Source organism: Centruroides sculpturatus, unplaced genomic scaffold (genome assembly GCF_000671375.1).
Source record: "Centruroides sculpturatus isolate CEXI.00-Female unplaced genomic scaffold, Cexi_2.0 scaffold664, whole genome shotgun sequence".
Classification (NCBI taxonomy): Eukaryota; Metazoa; Arthropoda; class Arachnida; order Scorpiones; family Buthidae; genus Centruroides; species Centruroides sculpturatus.
This window is the reverse complement of record NW_019384885.1, coordinates 314,140-324,163: the sequence shown is the minus strand read 5'-3', so window position 1 is coordinate 324,163 and position 10,024 is coordinate 314,140.

Genomic DNA, 10,024 nt, shown 5'->3' with positions numbered 1-10,024 from the left:
AAAGAATCAATAAGTCATAAAATATCATTATATACTTTTTTATTTCTTCCATTTTTTTTTAAATAAAATTTGTTACACAAAAAAGTATAAATAAAATAGAATCATGAATACATTACACAGTGAAAACAAATATCAAATAACTGAAGAATCACCATGTCTTTCTTGGAAAACAAGTTGTTGTTAAAGATATACATATATATATATTATATATATATATAAAACGACTGCACAACATGCAACAGTTCGTAAAAAATAAGTAAATATTCAATAAAAAGCACTTTTTTTTTAACATCAAAATCACTTGACGGCATATATACTGTATCAGAAAACAGCAAACATTATTTTTATTTATTTTTTTTCAGTTATTCTTCTTTGAAATTTCAATTTTGCACACCCAAATGTGCAGTTTTCTTTAGTAACACTTACCACAATTGTTTTTCTTTGTAAGCACTCTTTATATGAAAATTTTATTCTATCCAATTTATATTATATATATACGTGGGTTTGTGTTCGTGTGTATATTATGTATATGTATTTATAAGTATATATATATATATATATATATAAACTATTTTCAAAAAATTTAAAATTTATAAATTTTAATTAATTACACAAATCCAAAAATTACTTAAAACGGCATCTACTTCGGAGTTTCAATTTTAAGGCTTTTCGTGTTAGTTTTACTGACTTTTTAAGCGAGATAGCTCTTCAGTATTTGTACATATTGGCAACTTCGGTATACCTGCAGAGAGAACATTTTCGAAAGCTGGTCAGATAATGAATGAAAGGAGAAGTAGAATAAAACCAGAAAAATTAGATACTCTAATTTTTTAAAATAAAAAGTTGTAATAAAAATTATGTTAATATGTTCGATTTACTTATTATTTATTAAAATAATAGATTCTTGATCAATTATTTCATTACCAGTTTCATAATTTAATGAGGATTTTTTTTTTTTAGATTGCAATATTTTATGCCTAGAATTGATCTGTTTCTTATTTTTTTTATCATAAATGTACCACTCTAAGTTTGTTGTTTGTTTAAAATTTTTACCTAGAATCAGACTATAATTGTTTTCTTAAATTAATTGATCAGAAATCCATTTATTTATTGTGTTGGTTAGTTTGAGAAATCCATCAGCAGTCAAATAAAATGAAAAAAGAAAAAATTTCTAGGTTTCTAAGCAGGTTTGAATAGTAGTCACTTATCTAGGTTGGTGGTCTGCCAACCTTTCTGACCTTGCAGACCACTAAACTCGCAATTTTGAATTCTATAGGCTACTATCATAAAATTTTTTGCAACGATACAAACCTCTATAGAATAATGATCATAACCATTCCATTTTACTTTATTAATTAATATGAAATTCACTTGTTTAATTATAACAAATTAGTTGAAGTTTGTTGCTGCTGCTTTGAAATAAGTTTATGGATTCTTGGCTCTTTTGTGGAAAAGAGCCAAGAATCCATCAACAAAGGACGACAATCGCCCTCACATTGTTCATTATTTATTATTATTTATTGATAAGTCATTTCATTCAGAGTAGAGCCCCTGGTCTTGTTAGTTTGTAAATTATCTTTATTCACAACGGTCTTTCTGGCAGATTGCATTGTAACATATTTTTTAATTAGTTGCTTATGTACGTATATAATGGATATTAAGTAAATTTTTTATTTAAATTTAAGTTCTGAATTTATTGTAGTTTTCTGTGTAGCCTCTTTTGCTAATTTAAAATTAAATCATTCAAATACTTAATATAAACAGTAATATTTTTTTTTTTAAAGGTCAAAAAAAGTTAGGTAAAGTTATTACTCCAGATCCATGGAAATCAGGAGCACGTAATACAACAGGTTAGTATTCTTTTGTAAAATTTCTAATAGTTGTAGCATCTAGAACAGTGCTTCTCAGAGTGTGCGATATTGCCCCTGGGGGTGTTTGAATTATCCAAGGGGATGTTAGGCATGATTGGGGTGATAGGCTCTGTCACCTCCTATTCCCGTTCTGTGTACACGGTCCCTCACCCCTGTGACACAGAACAGGGGGCATTACTACTAACAGTCACAGCCAAGGAGGGCAGTGATCCAAAAAAGTTTGAGAAGCACTGATGTAGAGTATAAATCTGATCTAATTTAAAAGTTAGTATATAAGGGTCCAGTAGGAAAATGGGCAATTCTAAGTAGATTGTTATAAACTTTTGAATATTTATTAACAAATTTTCAGCTGTAAGATTTCAAACAACTTAGTTTGCTATTTATGTTTTGGAGATGACATCATGCAAATGATCTTTATTGATGTGCAGATACACTGAATTTTTTAAGTATGACATCATAGAATGGTACAACTTATTCTTGGGTGTGTTTATTCATTGCATGACAAATTTTTGCCTTAAGAGTTTCAATATTTTGTGAACAATCTTCATACACCACACAGTTTGTTCACAAAGTATTGAAATTCTTAAGGCAAAAATTTGTCATGCAATCATTAACACATCCAAGAATATCTCGTGCTGCTCTATTCACAGCATACTTCAAAAATGCAAAAAGTATCTGTGCATCAATGTAAGTCACTTGTGTGATGTCATATTCAAAGCATAAATGACAAATTATGTTGTTTGAAATCTTGTACATGAAAATTTGTTAATAAATAAACTGTTGAAAGCAGAAGTGGTGTAAGTCATTTTTTCCAAAACATTGCATTGCTGCTGAGTTTCAGTTTCTTATAGTATTATTCATTGTAAAGAAATAGGAATATTTGTGTTACTTATACACAGGTAAAATCACTTAATGATAAATTGGCATTTAACTTTAGGTCTAAATGTAAATGAAAAGTAACTTATACCATTTGCACTTTCAATGGTTCAAATATTCAAAAGTTAATAACTGCCTTTTTCTAGTCACCCGTTTTCCTGCCAGACTCTATATTAAACCTTTTAGACTATTAAACCTTTCATGTTAAATATATATACCAACAAAATACCTTCATTATATGATTTTATGGGAATTGGTAGCATGTTAGTATGCTAAATGATTACCAGATTAAATTGGACTTCCTAAATCAAACAATTATTGGATTATAATTATTTGGTTTTAATATAATAATCATCTGGCTTTAAGATGTTTATACTGTATGTGTCTTAGTATGTTGCATGACATTTTCTTTCAAATTTGTTCTTTTTTTTGCTTGATCTTTATTATTTGTTTGAGATTCACTGTTTATTGGTTGTCTTTGTACTCTGTATAGCATTTTATATATTTCATTTATCTATTGTTCAGAATTTCTTGAAATCCCTCAATAAATAAAATTATGCCATACTTGGATTTTATTCATTACTGTCAACTTTAACATAGTCTCTTGAGAGGACATACACCAGTCTCAATAATGCTTCTGCCACAAATGGAGTGCATGCTGGAAGTTCTTTGATAAGTATCTAAACACACACATCAATGGCTGTGATTCATCTTCAATCATATATATTATATCAAATTTTTGCTCCTTTAACTTGATTTTCATTTGGGAAAGAGAGAGTTGTGTGATTATTGATGGATAAGGAACAACTCCTCTGTTGTTTTTCACCAAAAACTTGCATGATCAAAGCGATATGCTGTCTAGTATTGTTAATACAAAGAACTCAGTTTTTTTTGTGGCACTTCTTTAAATATTTTCTCCACATTTTTTCTCTTCACTGCCCCGGCCTTACAAATAGAACTCTGCATTTACTTTTGATCAGGAGTAATGAATTTTTTTATGGTTAATCTTGTCAGTGTTAAAAAACAGATAGCATGGATTTGACATTATTCTTGACATGTCGAACTTTCTCCATCCACAATGAAGATGGACTCTTCCATCTTCATTCTTGAATTAATGGACTCTTCCATTGAGATGCTTTCTGCTTAGTTTTGGGGTAATACTAGTAAACAAACTGTGTAAATACAGTGTGTGATCGGTTAATGAACATAATCCATTCCAAGACTTTGTTGGTTAACTGATTATCGACTCCAAAAAGTAAAAAATATATACTTTTTTATTTATTATGTTTATTTATATGTAATAGTAAAAATACATATATATGCAGTCTTGCATTTTTATTAGTCACGTTTTTTCCATTTGTGGAGGTTAAAGAGTCTGTCCAATGTTGATTGCTTTTCTCTCTTCTTAAAGATTTTTCAGAAGTAATTAATAGCATTGTAATTGTAGATATCCCTAAGCCTATTTACCTCAACCTGGTTAGGATGCTATTTTAAGACCCACCTCCTGACATCATCCCACCTCTTCAAAAAAATGTTTAATAGCAGATATCGACATTAATTCTCTTTTTCAGAAGAAAACATATCTTGCCAAGTTTCTTGGCATTCTTCATTCAAGAGTTCTTGGCGTTCTTCTGTCGTCAGATCAGTTTCCATTATGAGCTCTTCAATGTTCTTTATTTCTCAGATATGATTTTTGTTACTCTTTAAGCTGCTTGAGTCTCTTTAATAATACAGTATCTTTCTTAGATAAGATTGAACTGTGGCCTACTGTAGACCTGTTCAAGCCATACTGCCCAGAAACATTAGGCATCTTCTGCCCACTCTACCTTTGCTATTATACTCTGACCTTTCAAAAAAGAAAACAGATGCAAAACTTAATGAGTGCCTACCCAATAGTCTCATGAATACATAAAAGAATTGTTTCTGTCAGAAAAATAAAAGGCTGGAATTTCAAGGGAGAGTTTCAAAGTTCAAAGGAATACTATCCGATCGATATATACCGGCTTGAGCATCAATGTCGACGTCTCCCATGCTCCAAAAAGTTTCAAATTGTTGTCTGAAGACAAGGAAAGACCAATCAGTATTCATCATTTTACATTGCTTCTTCTTGTGTTCGTTCTGTGAGGTGTTCGTTGTCCAAACATAAAAATCTTTTGTGAAAGTGTTCGTTATCTGATTTGTTTGTTAACCGATCACCCATTGTATTTCATTTTGTATATTCAAACTTGTTTGTGCTCAAAATCACTTCTCTTTGTATATTCTAAAATCGGTGAGTGTTTGAATAAAAAAAAAGTGATTTCCTTGGTTTTTTTTTATTCTTGGTTATTTCTTGAATGTTGCATTGCAGTGGTGGTTCAACCAGAATTTACAGCAAAAAAAAAATGAATGAAAGAATTCAGAGGAGACATTATTTTCAGTATGAGTAATGTTTATGAAGAAATAGTGGTAGTGAGCCTTCTATTAGAAGAGGATACTGTAAGTTAGTTAATACTTTAGAGTTTTGCATTGGAGAAATTAAAGTTCCATTTGCCATGGTAAAGGAAATTGGCACAAATGACAATAGTCATCTCAAAATTGCAATTTTTGTTTATAAGTAGGCTGCTACTAGGTTTTGGCAGTTAGGCACCTGGGTTAGTACAGGCATACCTCGACTTACGTCGGTTTCGAGTTACGTCGTTCCCGATTATACGTCGCTTGTTAAAAAAGTATATGGAAAAATAAAAATCAAGTTTAAGTCATTTTATTCGACTTTACGTCTGTCCGCCACAAATATTGAAGTCGTAATATCACTAGATAAACGTTTAAAGCACATAAAATCATATTAAAATATATACAAGTATGTACTGTATTTACAGTACACGCATTCGTAAATTTAGATTACTTTTTTTGTACTATATTAAAAACTAAAATTTATTTGTTTGTAAGCTTAAAATAGATTTTTATTAACCATATATTATTTAAAATGCTTTCCTAGTGATAAGTAGATTCGGAGACAGGTAAATTTGACTTACGTCGTTTTCCTGGAACCAATTACCGACGTAAGGCGAGGTATACCTGTATTCTTGTTGGTTTGAGGTAGGCAGATGGAAATGCTTCCTCAAGAATGTAAGATAGATTTTGCAATCTAGCTTTATGAATTAAGTGAATCTGTTCTATTTTTTCCAATTTGTATTTAATATTTTAAATATATCTTTGGAATCCTGGACTGCAAATACATACTGTATAAAAAAGTTAAAGATTTATATAGATGTTGATGTGTTATTCTGATTACACACTTTTTATTTCAGTTGCTAGAAAGACCATATAAATTTATGAGGCAACATTCTGTACATTTCTGATGACAACTAGAGAGTATGTTTCTCTGTGTATCTTCAAAATAAAATTTATCTTTGTAATAACATAGTGATGGAATGATAAATTGGAATTGAGCAAATCTTGTCACGATTTTCAATTCCTAAAATGATTCTTTTGCATGAATAAGAAGATTAAAAATTTGTTAAATTACAATATTAATAATTATGTACTAGTTTATTGAAAACTTTCATGTTGAGAGTACACCAGGTGATGTCTATCATGGCAAATGTCTCTTTAATGTAGTCAGAGCGATGAGAGATTGTGCTTGGTCAGTTACTAATTGTTTGCATCTTAGGGGAGATAGGTGACATTAGGGTTGCCACCTGGCCAGCACTGGACTTGCTTGGCTGGTAATTTCAAATAATGCTTGAGGATGGCAGTCAAAAAAATAGTAATTCGAACACAAATCAATTATTGTATTTATTCAGACACTTGGCAAATCTCATCACTAAATTTTGTTCAGTTGATTTTAAAATTAATATAATCTCTCTCTCTCGTCGGAATAGCCTCAGCTATTGATCTTGGTAACGTTAATGTTTTTAAAAGTTTCTTTTCAGTCAGATGTGTTTTAAGTTAATTTAAATCTATAATATGTCTATCAATCTCACCTTGCAGTTTTTCTCTGTAATTGTAAATCAACTGAATAAAATTTAATGATGAGATTTGCCATGTGTCTGAATAAATACAATAATTGATTTGTGTTCGAATTACTAAAAATTACTGGCATGGTTTCAAAAATACCAGAATCAAAAACAAATAGTTAAATGTCAGAAAAACAGTTTAAAATATAAACGAAATTATATTTTGATTGAAAAAATATATGAGATTATTTTGATATTTAATATATTTACTTATAATGATAAAATGACTTTCTCATTATAATTGTGAAAGTTTTTATGATTCACAGATGATACTGTAGTGCTTTACATTTTCAAATGTGATTTGCATGATTCTAAAAAAAAATACTTGTTCGCGCTAAGTCTCCTGTCGTTTTGAGTTTAAAAAATAGATTTTTCGAGATGAGTCAATCTAGATATTTGTCTGATTCTTCTTTTCCTTCAAAAAAGTTCACAATTGTACATTTAGGAAAACTTAGCTCGAGTAAATGAATTCAAAATTGGTTAACTCATGATGATATTTGTTTGGCTCATTGCATCGTTTGCTGAACCTCACTTAGTGTTAAATACGATAGAATTAAAGCATTTACAAGGCATGCCGATTGCAAGAAGCATTAAAAAAAAAAAAAAGAAGAGCATTTTCTCATTTACCTTCTCCCTCCTCCTGGTCATTGTGTCAGCCAACAAAGCAGTTTTCGAAGATGACATGATGAGATAATTTGAGTAAAAAGTGATTAGCTGTAATTTCTTTGGAGATAGTGTTGCAATATTAACTTTATATGAAATAAGATTACAAATTTATTTTGTAGTACACAATAAAAGCATGCGTATCCACATATAAATGGAGAATTTTCAGGTTTCTTTCAAAAGATTGATCCTGGATTTCCCAATCATTTTTCATTTTTAAGCTTGATATTTTTTAATTAATGAATGTACCAAGGCTCATAATGTAAATCATTAATTTATCTAAACTAAAATAAACTTCACAAAATATTCAAAAGAATCGGAATCAGGAGAAATTTCGGTATTGTACCATCATTAGTTATAACCAAATTCAAAAGTAAAGAGGAAATATAAAATTAATCAATTAATCATAGCCATTTTTTAATTTAAACATAAGTTTTGATTTAATGAAATTTGTTCACTCCATTTTTTTAATTGTGCTGTGCTATTCTCTTTTACAGACAGACTGACAGTCTGACAATCATTCTTTATTAACTGTATGATAATGAACAATAGGCCTATTTATCCAATATATATTGAATTTTTATCATAAATATTTGGAAATTTTTTCACAAATCATTTTATTCATTAATGAATTAAGAAAATGATTAAAACAAAAATAACAGATTTAATACAAATTAATTTTGTTAATATATGTTTTTTCTATAATTATCAGATATGCTTTATAAAATTTATTTAAATTTTCAAATACATTTTTTTCTAACATAATTGTATTTTTTTTTTTTTAATAGAGAGTGGTGGAAGAATTGTTAATGAAAATAAAGCTTTAACTGCAAAGAAAGCCAGGTAATTAAAATTTAATATACAGTCGATCCCGCTTAATTGGGACATGTTGGGACTAATCCATTTTGGCCTAATTAATTAATATACAGATAAATGAGTGTTATCATTTTATTTTAAAAAGTTATATATATAATTTATCTGGTTTTCCTAAATGCCTTTGATAATGGTGTGATTATTCGTTTAATTTCAGATTTGCACCTTATAGTAAATTTGAACAATGCAGAATTTGTAGACAAAGAGTACATCAAGTAGGATCACATTATTGCCAGGGTAAATAATTTCTTCGTGATTTACTGTTACTTTAAATCCATGTGTGTATGTATATAGCATATGTAAGTTATCAAATGTTATAATTTAGTAATATCTTTAATATCCAAATTAATATCAGAAAATTGACTTTACTTTTTTAACCTGGTGCTGATGCAGTCATTGAAAAATGTATATTTGGTGCAATGGAATCTTTAATGACCCCACTGTAATCCAATTCCTCAATTTAATTTAAAGTTCATATTCATATTCCTTGTAATAAGTTGTGAGAAGTGTTTCAGGAATATGGTTTTGATGGCCAGCTCTTAGCAGCTATTAAATCTTTTGAACTAACACTGTTTTTAATTCAGTGCGAGAGTGTCAGAGTGTATAATTGAAATCCTATGCTAGATTTGTGTTCTGTCATCTCTGTTGTTCATTAATCATAGTCTCTGTGTAGACAAAAGTATTCATTCTAGACATATCCTGTTCAAGTTTGTATTGAAGGGGCCATTCCTTCCAATCACTCCCAATTAGAGCAGTCAATGCCAGCATGTGCACTGAAACCACCCATTGAGGAGGATTCAATGTTTGAAGGCAATAGCCACTTCATTCAAGAAAGGTTAGTATTCTGTTTCCAGACTGGATGCATAGATTTGCACAAGTCATTTTCTGGTATCCAGAAAGCTTTAGGATAAACTCTCCTCTCCAAAAGGGCCCATTTAGTTTGCCACCTAGGAGCTTACAAGGATCCATCAATCTTTCAGATTGGTAAGTTCCAGAGTCTTGCCATTTTATGGAAGAGAGACAACTTATATGTAGCTGATACATCTTACCTTCTCTACTACCCTTTTCTCCTTCCCTGCCAGAGAGAATATATTCTAGTTTCTGAATTAGAATATTTTCTGCAGTTGCCATAGCCATTTTTTTCCTCTTTAGATTCCTGTTTGGATCCATTGGCATTCAAAATAAACTCGAATAGGGATACTGTAACATATCTTTTAAACAAATTGTTATGGTTAATGTTTGAACATATTTCTTTGGTAACCCTCATGATGGACCTTGCAGCAATATGTCTTTATTGTAGGACTTTAAAATAACTGAACAATAACCATAACATGTCATTTTCTACCCTTTGGTCAGTCTGGCATGGGTATTCTTACCAGGAAAGTGAATTGTATTCCTTCCAGTATTGCCCTTCAGGTCATTAATTTAAGCAAATGCAAATCTGTCCACCACAATAAGGTATAACTCACAGGAGGACTATTATGTGATAAATGAAACAATAGATTTATGTTAAAAAAACAAAAGAACTTTTTCTAGTATAATTTATTTATTACCGAAATATGTTTGGGTAATGAATTTATTCTAGGAGGAAGAATTGTTAGCAATTCATTACCCAAATATAAAGGATCTGAAATTTAATGGCTGAAAAACATCTCAATATAGTTTAGATATTCCAATAATAATAGTCTGAAAATGTTTAAAATTATGATAAACAAATTTTTCGTAAACAATAATCTTTGGAAAATT